This window comes from Takifugu flavidus, chromosome 12 (genome assembly GCF_003711565.1).
Source record: "Takifugu flavidus isolate HTHZ2018 chromosome 12, ASM371156v2, whole genome shotgun sequence".
NCBI classification, from domain to species: Eukaryota; Metazoa; Chordata; class Actinopteri; order Tetraodontiformes; family Tetraodontidae; genus Takifugu; species Takifugu flavidus.
Window position 1 is genome coordinate 12,930,484 of NC_079531.1, and position 15,170 is coordinate 12,945,653.

General features: G+C 46.6%; 2 long non-coding RNA genes across 3 annotated transcripts; both read left to right on the top strand.

Moving 5' to 3' along the window:
• The first annotated feature begins 7,244 nt into the window (after nucleotides 1-7,244).
• On the top strand, nucleotides 7,245-8,158 carry LOC130535494 (uncharacterized). The gene is made up of 3 exons (XR_008953146.1): nucleotides 7,245-7,318; nucleotides 7,492-7,543; nucleotides 7,617-8,158. It is a non-coding gene; the product is annotated as an uncharacterized LOC130535494 (long non-coding RNA).
• Nucleotides 8,159-12,905: 4,747 nt separating this feature from the next.
• LOC130535485 (uncharacterized) lies at nucleotides 12,906-14,420 on the top strand. 2 transcript variants are annotated; one of them, XR_008953132.1, is made up of 3 exons: nucleotides 12,906-13,490; nucleotides 13,582-13,661; nucleotides 13,744-14,420. It is a non-coding gene; the product is annotated as an uncharacterized LOC130535485 (long non-coding RNA). The 2 variants fall into 2 exon arrangements; XR_008953131.1 differs by lacking the exon at nucleotides 12,906-13,490 and having other exon boundaries at nucleotides 13,499-13,661.
• Nucleotides 14,421-15,170: the final 750 nt, after the last annotated feature.

A 15,170-nucleotide genomic window follows, 5' to 3' on the forward strand; every position in this document is an offset into this window, starting at 1 on the left:
TAGCTCCACCCCTTGAAGTCGAGAACCACTTCCTGTTCACTCCGATAGTCGGAGAGTGAACATCCGTTCTCGCCAGCTCCAAGCTAGCCACTGGTTGCAGGCCCAACACACAGCTGCAGACTGTGAGCCACGCCCTGAGATCCAAAGGATCCAAATTAACCAACAACGAATATGAATAATTTTGCAAAATCAATATAAATAAAGTTCTTCAAAGATATTACATAAACATAGAAATCCGCAAAAACAAACTCCTATATTTCTCAACTTTTCTTTGTTCACCACTCCTTCAGCATATATATATATATGTGAGTATGTGTGTGTGTGTGTGTGTGTGTGTATGTGTATGTGTACCTTGCGGTCCTGCTGGATCACCCCCAGTTTCCTTGTCTCAGCACGGAATTATATGATATTCTTCACTACCAGGACCACCCTTAGGTCCTCATCAAACTTCAGATAAAATCTCAATCAATCTATCTGAGGTACAAAAAGATTTTTCCTTTGTTTCTTAGAGTTTCCATCAATTACCCAATTTTTAGCCCCAACTATGGTAACATCCCCCAAAAGTCACTTTAAACAAAGAGAGAGAGAGAAAGAAGAGAGAGAGAAGAGAGAGAGAGACGAACAGAACACAGAATCAAATCACGCACACACAGGCCCCACAGACACACAATCTGTCCATGCAGATTTATCCTATTTAGACGTCCCGGCGCCGCTGCCGTAAACCACAGTTTCACGCGACTGTCCGCACTAAATTTACCACCCTGAAAAGTGGGCCCCTGACCGTAAAAGAGTGTCTTCAAACGCACTCGTCAGCCACGTCAGAGAGGACACCCCCGACCCGGAGATAACCCCAGTTTTCCAATCCCTCAAGAGAGAGAGACCGGCCTGTGTGCTCCGAAAGGAAACACAGGACTTAGGGCAAATGATCCTGAACCCGCGGCTTTTTAACACTTTAACATCATTTCCTGGCCGTAACCCGACACATTCCTAGTGTCCACGCGCTCTATCGCCAATCCTGTACATAACACAGTGTACAGACCGAATAAAATAAATTCAGAATCAGCTGTCCTTTTTAGCTGAAGTGAGCCGTGTAATAAACCTCATGGCCTGTCTCTCCTCCAGAGCCACTACTTCAGTCTTTCACAAAACACAAAACAAAAGGTCAAATTGAAAAATTTAGAAGAAGTATTCCCCAACATCAACACAAAAATGTACATCCACACTAATTATCTTACGGTGTGTCTAAATTACTCCCCAAAAGCTTAATTGAACCAACTATCACCCCAATGTGTGCAAAGTGTGTACTTTACTTGCCAGCTTGGAGCGGAAGTTGGTCCGAGGAGGCAGATGGAGAAGACGACAGCCACAACCGATCCTGTTCGTGACGCCAAATTTGTTGTGAATCTTCTCCTGGTGGTTGCCGAGATGTGTTGATGATGAAGGAAACTTCGCAGACACCGACTTGGTTATCAAAGATGTTTATTGGAGAGAACAGTCAGGCATCAATCGGATGCTGCAGCATGCCCGAGGGAGGTCTCGAGGTCCCAATGGTGAAGAACTCCGGAGAGTCTACCTCGATACCTCCTTCTTATAGAGGCCAGTAACACATTCTTTTCTGATGACCTCACGCTATACCGTATGGTCAACTCAATGGTGTATTGTTCAGTTATGACTAAAAAAAAGGGAATAGTGGAGATGCTTCATGCTATACATCCTCCTAGTGAGAGGTACCAGGGGCCCACAGGTTCCTGTAGAAGGAAGAAGGGCACCGGACACACATGTGGAGGATGTCCTGATATTGTGCTTAGGTTGGCAGTTAAACACATTACGGCCTTACAAACGTAAAGCCTGCATAGAACGGGTCAGATACTACACCGCCACAAAGACCACCCTGATCTGGACAGACCGGAGGCTCCCCACCAAAGCACAGAGTTCCCTAACTACCCAGGCCAGAGTCGACAACGGGACAGCACCCCCAGCGGTAGACTGGAAACATCTCCCAGCCTGGCAGGCCCCCATGAGGAAACACTATGAGGAAACACTGGAGCTAAAAACTGAAGGACTGAAACAGTAAATGGGATAAAAGGATAAAAAGCTAAAAACTGAGAAACTAAGAACTGAGGGAGTAAAACAGTACTAAGACTAAAACAGACTAAAACACTAAATGGGATAAAAGGTGTAAAGTCTAAAAACTGAGAATAAGAACTGAGGGAGTAAAACAGTACTAAGACTAAAACAGACTAAAACACTAAATGGGATAAAAGGTGTAAAGACTAAAAACTGAGAAACTAAGAACTGAGGGAGTAAACCAGTACTAAGACTAAAACAGACTAAAACAGTAAATGGGATAAAAGGTGTAAAGACTAAAAACTGAGAATAAGAACTGAGGGAGTAAAACAGTACTAAGAAAAACAGACTAAAACACTAAATGGGATAAAAGGCGTAAAGTCTAAAAACTGAGAATAAGAACTGAGGGAGTAAAAGTACTAAGACTAAAACAGACTAAAACAGTAAATGGGATAAAAGGTATAAAGACTAAAAACTGAGAAACTAAGAACTGAGGGAGTAAAACAGTAAAAGTATCAAGTAAAATAAGGATAAGACATAAAAAAGCATGAGAACATAAAATAAATTAAAAATAATCAGAAAATCAATTAAAGGCCTGATTAAAAAGGTGTGTCTTGAGCCTCTTTTTAAAAATCTCAACAGTCTCTGCGGCCCTGAGTTTCTCCGGCAGGCTGTTCCACAATCGGGGACCATAATAACAGAAGGCCGCTTCCCCGTGCGTTTTAGAGCTTACATGTGGAATGGTTAAAAGGCTGGTGCCGGAGGACCTCAGAGTCCGCGAGGGTTGATAGAATAAAAGCATGTCGGATAAATAAGTCGGGCCAAGACCATTAAGACATTTAAAAACTAAATAAATGACCTTAAAATCGATCCTGAAACGCACGGGTAGCCAATGCAGCGATTCTAAAACTGGTGTAATGTGCTCCCGCCCTCTGGTCCTCGTCAACACTCGTGCAGCTGAGTTTTGTAATTGTAATTGTAGGTTAATGATGCTCTTTTTTGGAAGACCAGAGAGCAGGGCAATACAATAATCTAGACGACAAAAGATAAAAGCGTACATCAGCACCTCCGTGATGGCCTGAGAGAGAAACGGGTGGACTCTGGCGATATTCTTCAGGTGGTAAAAACCTACCTTTGTTATGTTTTTGATGTGTGGGACAAAGCTAAGCTCAGAGTCAAAGATCACACCCAGATTTTTTACAGATTGAGATGGCTTAAAATCCTTTAATTTTGGTAGGAGTTTCTCTCTCTGACCTTCAGGACCAATGACTAAGACTTCTGTTTTGTCCTGGTTGAGCTGTAGGAAGTTTTCTGCCATCCATGACTGGATATCTAGAATACAGTTAAAAAGGGCATCGACCGGCCCTGTGTCATCAGGAGCCACGGCGATGTACAGCTGCGTATCGTCAGCATAGCTGTGGAAGCTGATGCCGTGGCTCCTGATGACGTCCCCAAGAGGAAGCATGTAAAGATTAAAAAGGGTTGGACCTAAGATTGACCCTTGGGGAACCCCACATTTTGTCTCATGGATTCTCGAGGAGCATGTATCCATACTTACAAAGAAGCTTCGATCAGTAAGGTAGGAGGTGAACCACTTAAGAACAGTACCAGAGAGGCCGACCAGGTTCTTCAGTCAGAGGTTGCAGTACCATCAGTGCAGACCAACATTCACCGTTGCAGGATGGTGTGGAGGCAGGTCCGCTCGACTCTACTGCAGACCTCTCGTTGTTCTCAACTGCAGGCCAATCGGCACCGGACACCAGCTCCCTCCTATCAACCAGGTCAGAAGGTCTGGTTGTCCACCAAGGACCTCCCACTCCAGGTCGAGTCCCGGAAGCTGGCTCCTCGCTTCGTGGGACCCTTTGAGGTGGATCGGATGGTGAACCCCACAGCCGTCCGCCTGAAGCTTCCCCCAGCGTTGAAGATACACCCCACCTTCCATGTTTCCAAGGTGAAGCCCGTCGCAGAGTCGGACCTGGTTCCCCCGTCCGATCCTCCACTGCCTCCCCACATTGTGAATGGAGGTCCTGCCTATACGGTCTGGAGTATCCTGGACGTCCGCCGACGAGGTTGTGGCTTCCAGTTCCTGGTCGACTGGGAGGGGTATGGTCCGGAGGAGCGATCATGGGTTCCCCGCCGGTTCATCTTGGATAACAGCCTCCTCTGCGACTTCTACCACGCCCACCCAGAGAAGCCTGGAGGGACGCCCGGAGGCGCCCGTTGAGGGAGGGGTAATGTCAAGTTCCCAGCTTCGGGGAACTCTATTGCGGGGTTCTTCCTGCAGGGGGCGTGGTGGAGGCATGCCCCCAGCCGCAGCTGGCGTCAGGGACTGGCGCACCTGCAGACTATCGGTAATCAAGCCACCTATTTATGGACTGTACTCACGGTTTGCCAGCGCTGGCGTGTTTGTCTGCTACTGAAACCCGGACTACACTCTTCTGGATATTCGTTGTGGCTTTTTCCTTCATGGATTAGTTTGGAGCCCGTTTCCTGGATTATCGTTTGTATTTTTCTTCACGGACTACTTTTGACCCCGCCCGGGATTTTTTGTTGTGAGTTTTCCTTTCTGGTTTGGATTAAGAATTTAGTCATGGTCTACACGTCTTTTGATTTGCATACACTCCTGTGAACTTCAATAAAGCTTCTCGAAAGACGATCCGCCACTGTGTGCTGCCTGCTTTCGGGTCCTGGTACAACCACTCATAACAGTAGCGTCGCCTAGATATCATTCCAGTGTACCGGTGGCACAACCTCAGGATTATCAGATAATGGCGACCAGTAAGTGTAAGTATAACCATAAAAACAAGCACCTGAATCACTGTGACAGAGCTGGTCTCTCATCATTCTGGATGTAGCTGAGCTTTTGTGGTCCACAAGCAGTGATATGGTTTTATTTCCATTAAAACAGAGGTCATCTGTCATTCATCATCTTTCATCCCATTTTCATACCAGCTGAGTAACGTTCGGTTAGCCTGGAGGAAGAGAGCTGAGAAAAGCAGTTGAACTCTCATATCACTTCTGTCATATAACCCTAAATAAGCAGGTACCCTGGTAAAGTGGACAAGAGCGACAAAAGTGGACAGTGACTAAGGGAGACAAATGTAGGAAGAGAATAAATGAGAGCAGTGAGGCCAGGGACTCCACAGAAATCACAAAGGGGTCAGAGAAGAAGGACTGAGCAGAAAAATACTGAGCCAGTCTTAATAGTGCAGTGATTTGGTGCTTTGCTTCTCATATCAACTATCTTCACCAGTGAGCAGGTTTCTCAGCAGCAGACATTAAATCAGGCTTTAACACAGTATTCACTCACATTTGACAGATTGTTGAGCAAGGCTGTATTCATCCTTTGAGCTGGTTCTGCTGATGGTGTCTAGAACATTTAACAACAGTCACATGTCTTCAGGTCTCTTCTGATGCTGCATTGCCAATCAGGCTCCTGCGGTTCCTCTTCTGAGCAGCTCTTTGAGAAGTAAAGATTCTAATGATGGTGTTAATGGTTGAACACCATCATTAGAATCTTTCAGAACCTGTGATGATTCTGTAATGTGGATCTCATGATGAAGGATTGTTTCACTGGACCTCATTCAATAAATGTGTTCAACGAAGGAAGGAAGGAAGGAAGGAAGGAAGGAAGGAAGGAAGGAAGGAAGGAAGGAAGGAAGGAGTTCTTTTGGGCTTCTGTCTCTTCCTTCCTCAGAAGATGTCACTGTATCTTTGACAGGTCTTTACTGGAGAGGAGAGCTGAAACTGTGATGTGTCTGTTATGCCCTCATTTCTTCTGACCCTCAGATTGCAGTTCCTGGAGTAGATGAATAGTTAATCTGTGTTGCTTCGTACTCAAAGTTTATCTTTGCAAAGCAGTCTGTAGATGATAAAGATTCACACTGAAGAGCTTTGTTGTGTATTTAAATACCCTCCCCTTGCTGCAGTGGGAGGCTGGTTATTGTTGCTTACAGATGTTTTTATGCTCACTTTGAGTCTCCTCCACCATAAGATGGTTCTGCTCTGGTCATCCTTCTGATCCTGATACTCCTTACAAGCACGCTGATGTTTGTTGCATCTGTTAAACAGTATCTGAGCCATCGCCTGTCAGCGTATCAGCTTTGTGTCATCCCAACTCTTCCATCATGTACGCGCACCTGCAGTGTGTTTGATTAGCCTGCTAGCCTCTTAGCCTTTGACTTGTAGTTCAGCTCAAAACAAAGTCTGCTGTTTCAAATCACATTCCAACAATGAAAAGTCAGTAAATGTAGAAAACTGTTTTAGAACACATGCTGATGAGGTTTTTCTGACTATCAAGTCTGGTATGCAGAGTCCAGCAAATTCTGGCAGGATGTCCGTGGGCTGGAGCGGAAAATTTCAAACCCTCGATGGGGACAAATGCTGTTAGTTGTGGTTGATCGTGCAGGCATCTTGTCCTTCTGCTGCACACATACACACACACACACACGCGCACACACACACACACACACACAGTCATTATCTCTGCAGGTTGCTCTTCTTCGAGGGACATCCTGTCATCCTGCACCAATAGGGGTGTGTCTCAACTGTCTCCCCTGGCGACAGTCCAGTCGGCAGAATGATGTCGCCAAGGTGATTACCTGACACCCAGCCTCAGTGTCCGTGCAGCACAATGATAGCATCAAAGCTGCTGGCAACTGTTGCAGAGGCAGAGCCCCTGATACATCAACACACGTGCAGTACTGATAGATGCAGACCTGCTGTGCATTGACAGGCTGTCAGCTCAGTTCACAGTAAACATTCAGAGACAGTCACACATCACAAAAGCATAAATAACATCAATAATTCAGCAGCATCAGCATGAATAACTCACCTTTAAATGAGCAGCGCTCGGTTTTCAAGTGTCTGCCTCTGACAGCAGTGTCCTGCATGGCTGTGCAATGTGGGCATTTGCATGAATGGTTTTTGCATCTGCTGCCAACATTGATTATTAGTTATCAAGATGATGAACAGCAGGTAAGTGTTGTCAGAATGCAAATGCTGCTGCTCAGTTTAGAACATGCTGATGGGTAACTGTGCTATGTATTTTCTGGTCTAATGACTTTTTGATCTTTAATTATTTCAGCAATGATGAAATGTAATGGAGGAGAACGTGTCTGAAATATGCAAATGTTGTCATTTGTGACGGATGTTGTCTGATTGTCTATCCTGTCTCCCTTTGCTGTTTAGCCAATCTGCAAAGTTTTGACGGGGGTCTGACCAACCTGCCTCTTCAGACAGCACAGCTCTGGTACAACAAACATCTGTTTGCCTGTCGATATCCACACTGGACAAATAAGCTCATCATTAATACAATTTAAAAGTTCCTGCTTGCCTACATAGAAAAATAAGTAGCTTGATGATAATGAAGGGAATACACTAGTTAGAACACATGTTTTCTAACAAAAATAAATTTTTATGCAGCTGCCAGGAAGGAAGCTGAGGTCCAGTGTGTTGCAGCAAGAGACCCTGATAGGTAAGCAGGTCCCAGATGTGAGGGCTGCTGCTGCTTTAGCTTTTGCATTGACAAGCAGCTACTGTATTTCCAGAGTACAATCATGACAATGGCGTTGGTGAAATGGAGGCCTCTGGAGGTTACAGGTTCCTGAGTGAGCCCGATGACGACGACGACGACGATGATGAAGCTCCACAGGGTTGATTGCGAAACCCTTCCCTGGCTTCCTGTCACTGACAACTGCAACAATCCTCTTTTACTGCACTTCTTTCTGCAGAAGAATGTGAACACTTTTATTATGGCTTGAATCTTGATAATGGCTTGAATCTTGATTACGGGTCTGTTTTCCCAGTGCCTTCAGCTGTGCCCCCCCACTACTCAGACAGCAAGAAAAAGCTAAGTGAGGGGGACAAACTGTGGACAAGGAGTGTGGACAGTCCCCTCTGCTGCTGCGCTAGGTGGTGTTCGAACATCAGGTCCAACATTTCAGATCAAATGTCTTCCTTAACACACTGCTTGTTCATAATCACACATCCTTGTGATGAATAATCTGCTGTTGTCATGGTTACAACAACACAAAACACATTCCACATTCTGCCAGGTCAATTGATCATCATGTGTACCTTTGGGTGAGTTTCTGAGGCTAATAAATACAAATGTGAGGTGATGGTGGGCAGCATGTGCACGGCCCAGACAATGGTTTGAGCTCCTCACGCTTGTCCTTTGTGTTCTCACCTTGGGTTGTTGTGCTCAGATTAGTGCTGCATCATTTAAACATGGCTGCAGGCATGAAGATGAGCTTTGTCTTTAGTTTCTTTGGTTTGTTTAAACTTTCTAAAGATAACCGTGCAGATGTGCAGCCAGAAATTAGAAGGCTGGATTACATATTTATGTCTTTGGCTCTATCTGCTTGTATTGTTTTATGCGCGTGGCCCCAGGAGTCACTTCATTTGAGCAACACTCAGAGCTGCTATCTTCATTTATTTTCCACCACTCTCATTCCTCCCTGCTGTATTATCTCTCCTACCTCTGCTCCTCTTTTACCTTCATCTTTTCCTCCTTCTCTCCATTATCTTCTTCTCACTTTCTTAACACAACGTGTGCTTGCTTTATTTGTTATCCAACATGCTGCCTTCCTCCCACCTCTCCTCTGTTTCTGCTCAGCCTTCTGCTGCTGCTTCTGAGTGGTTCTGTTTGCTCTGACAGCAGTTTAACTGCATCTGTTGATCATCACCAGCTGAGCCCCCCTCTCTTGTGTCGCCCTGTTCATCCACTGAAGGAACTGAAGAAGGTGTGTGTGTGTGTGTGTGTGTGTGTGTGTGTGTGCCATCAGCACACCAGAGGACTGAATGAGGGAATGACATAAGAGGAGGAAATGGGAAGATGAGTGATATTGAGAAGAAAGATGGATAGAGAGAATAAAAGTGGAGTGGTTGAGATGACGGAGCTGGCAGCCATCATTTTTCTGCCTCCTTTGCTGCAGAAGTTAAGAAGTGCAGAGCTCATTTTGTGTAAAATGTAATGAAGCAGCGGTTCATTTTACTGAAGAACAGCAGACAATCACACACCTTTGGAGAGCCCTGGCCGGCTGTAATGATAGAAATAAAGTGTTATGTGGATCCTGGAAACCCAAATAGTCCCATAGCCACCTGTAGTTCACACTGACTATGACTATTACCAGTGTACACACCACACACTCTATGCCAGTTGTGTGTAGTATTCCACAGTCATTCGGGTAAAAGAGCACTTAATTTCCTTGAGCTCAGCCAGGGCAACAGGGCATGACAAAGATGCCTCATCCCCGGAGAGTGTTTGTGAGTCATCTATAGGCCTGAGACAGAAGATGGTACCATTAAGACCAATGTCACAGGTGTGTGCACACACACCACCACCACCACTTCTGTGTCCAGGCAGGACTCCTCTTATGAGGGACGGACTGCAGTCAGCACTCTTCATGCATCCCTAATGCTCTTTAGCTTGGTGAGCACTTCCTCATTTTTCAATTCAATTCAATCTTTATTTATACACTTTTCATACCCTGGGTAGCACAAAGTGCCTCACAAAGGATAAAAACAACAAAGACAAACAGGAAAATCAAGAAACAAGAGAATCAAGAAGGACAAGAAAAAACCTGACCCTCCCACCCCCACATATGCATACATGAGATATATATAAGCACACACACTCATATACACACTCACACACAGATACAGATACACACACACACACACACACACATGCATACACACACTCAAACACACACACCCACACATACAAACAAGCTGAGACATGGCCGGGCACCAAGACCTGAGGCGAGGGAGACGCCACCTTTGGGGGGCCAACCAGGCCGGGCGAGGCCATGGTCCATGACCACAGGGGGTACCGCCACAAAACTAAAAAACTGAGGGGGTAAAACAGTAAAAATATCAAGTAAAATAAGGATAGGACATAAAGAAGCATAAGAGCTTAAAAGAAATCAAAAAATCAATTAAAGGCCTGATTAAAAAGGTGTGTCTTTAGCCTTTAAAAAAAAATCTCAATAGTCTCTGCGGCCCTGAGGTTCTCCGGCAGGCTGTTCCACAGTCGGGGACCATAATAACTGAAGGCCGCTTCCCCGTGCGTTTTAGCGCTGACTTCTGGAATGGTTAAAAGGCCGGTGCCGGAGGACCTCAGAGTCCGTGAGGGTTGATAGAATAAAAGCAGGTCGGATAAATAAGTCGGCCCAAGACCATTAAGACATTTAAAAACTAATAAAAGAACCTTAAAATTGATCCTGAAACGCACGGGTAGCCAATGCAGCGATTTTAAAACTGGTGTGATGTGCTCCCGCCCTCTGGTCCTCGTCGGCACATCTTGTGTCTGTTAGCTACTCCGACAGATTATTGGTGTCAGCAGAAACATCTCTAGCCTCCTCTCCTCTCCTCTCCTCTCCTCTCCTCTCCTCTCCTCTCCTCTCCTTTCCTTTCCTCTCCTCTCCTCTCCTCCTCACCGAGTAGATCAGTGATGATGTTTTTTCTTGCGTAGTTTCTCTGCTTCGCTCCCTCTCTCTTCCATTTTCTGGTGAGCATGAGTGGTGGTTGTGGATGTGTGAGTGGTGTGAAGTTTGGATTTAGATTGTGGTGATAATTCTTATTACCATTTGGTTTCTTCTCCCACCTTTTTTCTATCCTCCATAATCAAGTAAGTTCTTTAGTTATAATTTCTTTGCAGTGCGGTGATTGTTTAGTCTTTCCGTGTGAGTGCCATTTGAGAAGAATGACGTCCTCTGGAGGTCCTCCTGGCTGTGGCGGAGCAGGCGGGACACAAAAGACTGACCTTTGTTTTCCTCATGAATAAGGCTGTTGTTTTTTAGAGGATTGAGCCAATTGTTCACCAGTTAGTGCAGAGTGGCATCTTTAACCTGCGGGTGCAGGTGTCCCCGCTCTCAGTGCCTTCTGTACGGATCACCGTGTCTGGCCACCATTTATTTCCAATGAGCTGCTGGAAATGAAGCTCTGCAGGTTTGGGAAGATGGCGATCGTATTTAAAATGGTGAGCTTAGTCTCTGAACCGGTCTCTGAACAGGTGTTCATGCTCTTGGATTCGCCCTCTCAGACTCTGGAGGTGTCCTTCAGAGTCAGACACGGTGATGGCACATTCATGGTTTATGCCAGCTCAGGCCACATTAAGTGTTTTGAGTGTGGAGACGTTGGACATAAACGCCTTGCATACCCTCATAAACAACCAGCAGCTCCGCTTGCTGCTGCTGCTGGTAATTGGCCGGCTGTGGCTGCACCCTCGGCGGCTGCTGCTCCCTCGGCGGCTGCTGCACCCTCGGAGGCTTCTGCGCTCTCTGCGGCTGCTGCGCCCTCGACGGCTGTTGCGACCTCGGCGGCTGCTGTCCCGGCAGAGATGGTTGTGGTGAATGAGTCTGAGGTGGGTTCTTTGTTTAGGGCTGTCAATGAGGATCAGATGTTGCCTTCCTTTGTGGTCACAGTGACTGAGCAGCCTGCAACAACAGCCTCACAGTCGGACTCAAATGTCCAGGAACCAGCCTCCGACAGCTCCAGAGTTAAAAAAAAGGGGAACTGTTCCACGGTCAGAGGAAGCTCATTTCGGCCGCTTGTACACGTGATCTTGTTCTTTCGGTCATTACCCAAAGCTCATGACCATAGGTGAGGGTAGGAACGAAGATCGACCGGTAAATCGAGAGCTTCGCCTTTTGGCTCAGGTCTCTCTTCACCACAACGGACTGGTGCAGAGTCCGCATTACTGCAGACGCCGCACCGATCCGCCTGTGGATCTCCTGCTTCATTCTTCCCTCACTTGTGAACAAGACCCCGAGGTACTTAAACTCCTCCACTTGGGGCAAGATCTCCTCCTTGACCCGGAGAAGGCAATCCACCTTTTTCCGGTTGAGAACCATGGCCTTGGATCCTTTTACACTCGGCGGTGAACCAATCCAGCGATCGTTGGAGGTCACGGGCCAATGACGCCAACAGGACCACATCATCTGCAAAGAGCAGAGACCCGATCTTGAGATCACCAAGCTGGACCCCCTCAACACCATGACTGCACCTAGAAATTCTGTCCATAAAAGATATGAACAGAATCGGTGACAAAGGGCAGCCCTGGGGGAGACCAACCCTCACTGGGGTCCTGTCTTCTCAATTGTTTGCTGGTTGCACTGTGCACGGGGTGTTGTATTCACTTTACTTAATATTGAACACTTGGTGTGTTGTATTCACTTTACTTAAAATTTGAGCACTTGGGAGATTCTAGTCACCTGATAACAACAGTGAGAAACAACCCATATTAAACAAATACAGGGCTTCGACGACTATTAGCATTAGCATGGCCTCACCGTCTGTTTCACCCGGTGTCTTTGTCTGTTTAGCGTGTGAAATGTTTAGTTACTCCTCTGCCTCCTTTAGTGAAGGGAATAGGTGCAGAAAGTGTAGTTTATTTACAGCTATGGAGGCAAGACTTAGCGAGCTTGAGCTGGAGTTGCGTCAGGTAGCCAGGAGAAGCTAGCTGTTGCGGAGCTGCCTAGCGTAGCTTCAGCTAGCTGTCCTCCGGCAGCAGCCGAGCAGCCGGCTAGCCAGGGCGGCTAGGTGATGGTTCGCAGGAAGCGTAGCCCAAAACAAAGGCCCACGGTGCACCACCAACCGCTTCCCGTGGCTAACCGTTTTTCCCCACTCGGCGACACACCCGCTGAGAAACCGACCCTGGTAATTGGCGACTCTGTTTTGCGCTACACGAAGCCGACTCCAGCGACCATAGTTAAGTGCTTTCCGGGGACCAGAGCGGGTGACATAGAAGCCAATTTAAAGCTGCTGGCGAGACGTAAACATAAATTTGGTAAAGTTATTATTCATGTCGGAGCAAACGACACCCGGCTTCGTCAGTCGGAGGTCACCAAAATTAACATAGAGTCGGTGTGCAGCTACACAAAAACGATGTCAGACTCCGTAGCATTCTTTGGTCCGCTCCCCAATCTGGCCAGCGATGAAATGTTTAGCCGCATGTCATCGCTTCGTCGCTGGTTGTCACGGTGGTGCCCCGAAAACCAGGTGGCCTTTATAGACAATTGGAGCACTTTTTGGGGAAAACCTGGTCTGATTAGGAGAGACGGTGTCCATCCCACATGGGATGATGCCTCTCTCATTTCTAGTAATTTGGCTAATTTTATCAGAACCAAAGTGACCTGACAAACCAGGGTTCAGACCAGGATGCAGAGTTGTAGTCTTACACACCTCTCTGCTGCTTCCATATGTGGCAGGGCGTGGCCTGCCCTCTGCGCAGGTGCCATATGGAGGTAATGCCTTAATTGGTGGGCGGGGAGAAAAGGTTTATATAAGGCACTGCCTCCAGCTGGCTTTAGTTGTTTTCCCCCTTCGACAGTACGGCGGGGTTGCAGCTTATCTGGGCAGTTCGACCAACTGAAACTGTTTCACTGAACGAGCACATGCTGTCTGGCAGCGCCAAGGTAAAGGCACGGCATGCTAATGCATATTTCCTCTGGTGGTCACGACTTAAAGTGCAACAGTGCTTGAACGTGTCCTTGCTACTTGTTGCAGAAGGTCGGTGCTTCCTCCCGCCATCCTTCTGTCTAGGGCGCTTTGCCGTAAGGGCGCGTGCGCTAGTTTGCACTGGGCAGGTAAGGCGCAGCAATGTGCGTCACTGACTCCCCCACTTATGCAGTTGCTAGATAAATGGTAATGGGGCTGTTCTCGCTGCAGTTGGCTGCCGGCTGGTGTCAGTGGGTCGCGTTGCCCCAGCGGGAACCCCTCATGGAGTGGTGGCGCCACCAAATACAGTCGGCACAGACTACCTCGCTTACTGGACCCACTGCTGCTTTGGCTCAGTCCTTTAGTTCGGGACTCTCTCCTGTTCGCTCTCGCTCTCTCTCCCCTCACTTCCCTTCGCTCGGAGAAATGGCGCTGAGACGTAGTGGTGCTGCCGAGGCAACCATTTTAGACTCTTAACAGTGTGTGTAAATTGTATCATCAACTGATATTTACTCTTTTTAGGTTTTGTTTCTTTTTGTTTCTTGTTTGATGTTGTGTTCTTTTTGGTCACAATTTATTTGCCTGTCTGTGTGAGGTGTGTGTGCGTGTGTGCTCGTCGCGTCTAATTGTTACTGCTGGAAATTTAATTGTTCCTTTTCTTTGTGGACAGGTGCTGCGGGCCACGGCGGGGATCCAACCCCTGGTGGAGGGCGTTTTCATCACCCCTCGTGTGAGGTTTTGCTTGCAGTAGCACGGGTGTTTTTAGTTTGTTTATCTCCCCTAATTGAGTTTTACCTGCCGGTGGGGCCCCAGCCCTGTCCACCCCTTTTGTTAATTTAATTTTTGTACAGCCAAGTTATTTTTTGTTGAGTATTTGATTTAATAAAATTGTAGCACATAACCCTCAATCCCGTCTCTGCCTTTGGAATAGAAATTTATCTGCGTGTGCCTGTTCACTGGTTAATTCCTGGGGTGAAATTCTCCAGGTGGCGTTGTCGTCAACTGTTACACCTCTCCCTCCGCCACACATAGAACCCTCATTCACCAACAATAATATATTTAACACTACAGAGGTAGTCTCTGTTCCACGGTTAAAAATTCACCAAGCACAGAGCAGGGGAGCGATCAATCACCATAACCTTATTAAAATTAATACCAAAGCACAACTTGGAGAAACTAACATCACTATTAAATGTGGACTATTAAATATTAGATCTCTTTTGTGTAAATCCCTGTTGGTGCACGACCTGATAGCGGATCATCACATTGATTTATTTTGACCTGGCTTCAGGAGGAGGAGTATGTTAGCTTAAATGAATCTACTCCTCCTACTCATCTTAATTATCATATTCCTCGTGTTACTGGTCGAGGAGGGGGAGTGGCAGCAATCTATCACTCCAAGTTATTAATTAATCCTAGACCAAAATATGGCTCCAGTTCATTTGAAAGTCTGACTATGGCATCACCCATCTGAACTGGAAGGCAGAAAAGCCACTTCTGTTTGTAGTTGTATATCGGCCCCCTGCTGGGCCACATTCAGAGTTCCTGTCTGAGTTCTCTGATTTCTTATCTGACTTGGTCCTTAGAACAGACAAAGTTATTATCATTGGAGACTTTAATATCCATGTAGACGTTGTAAATGACAGCTTTAGAAATGG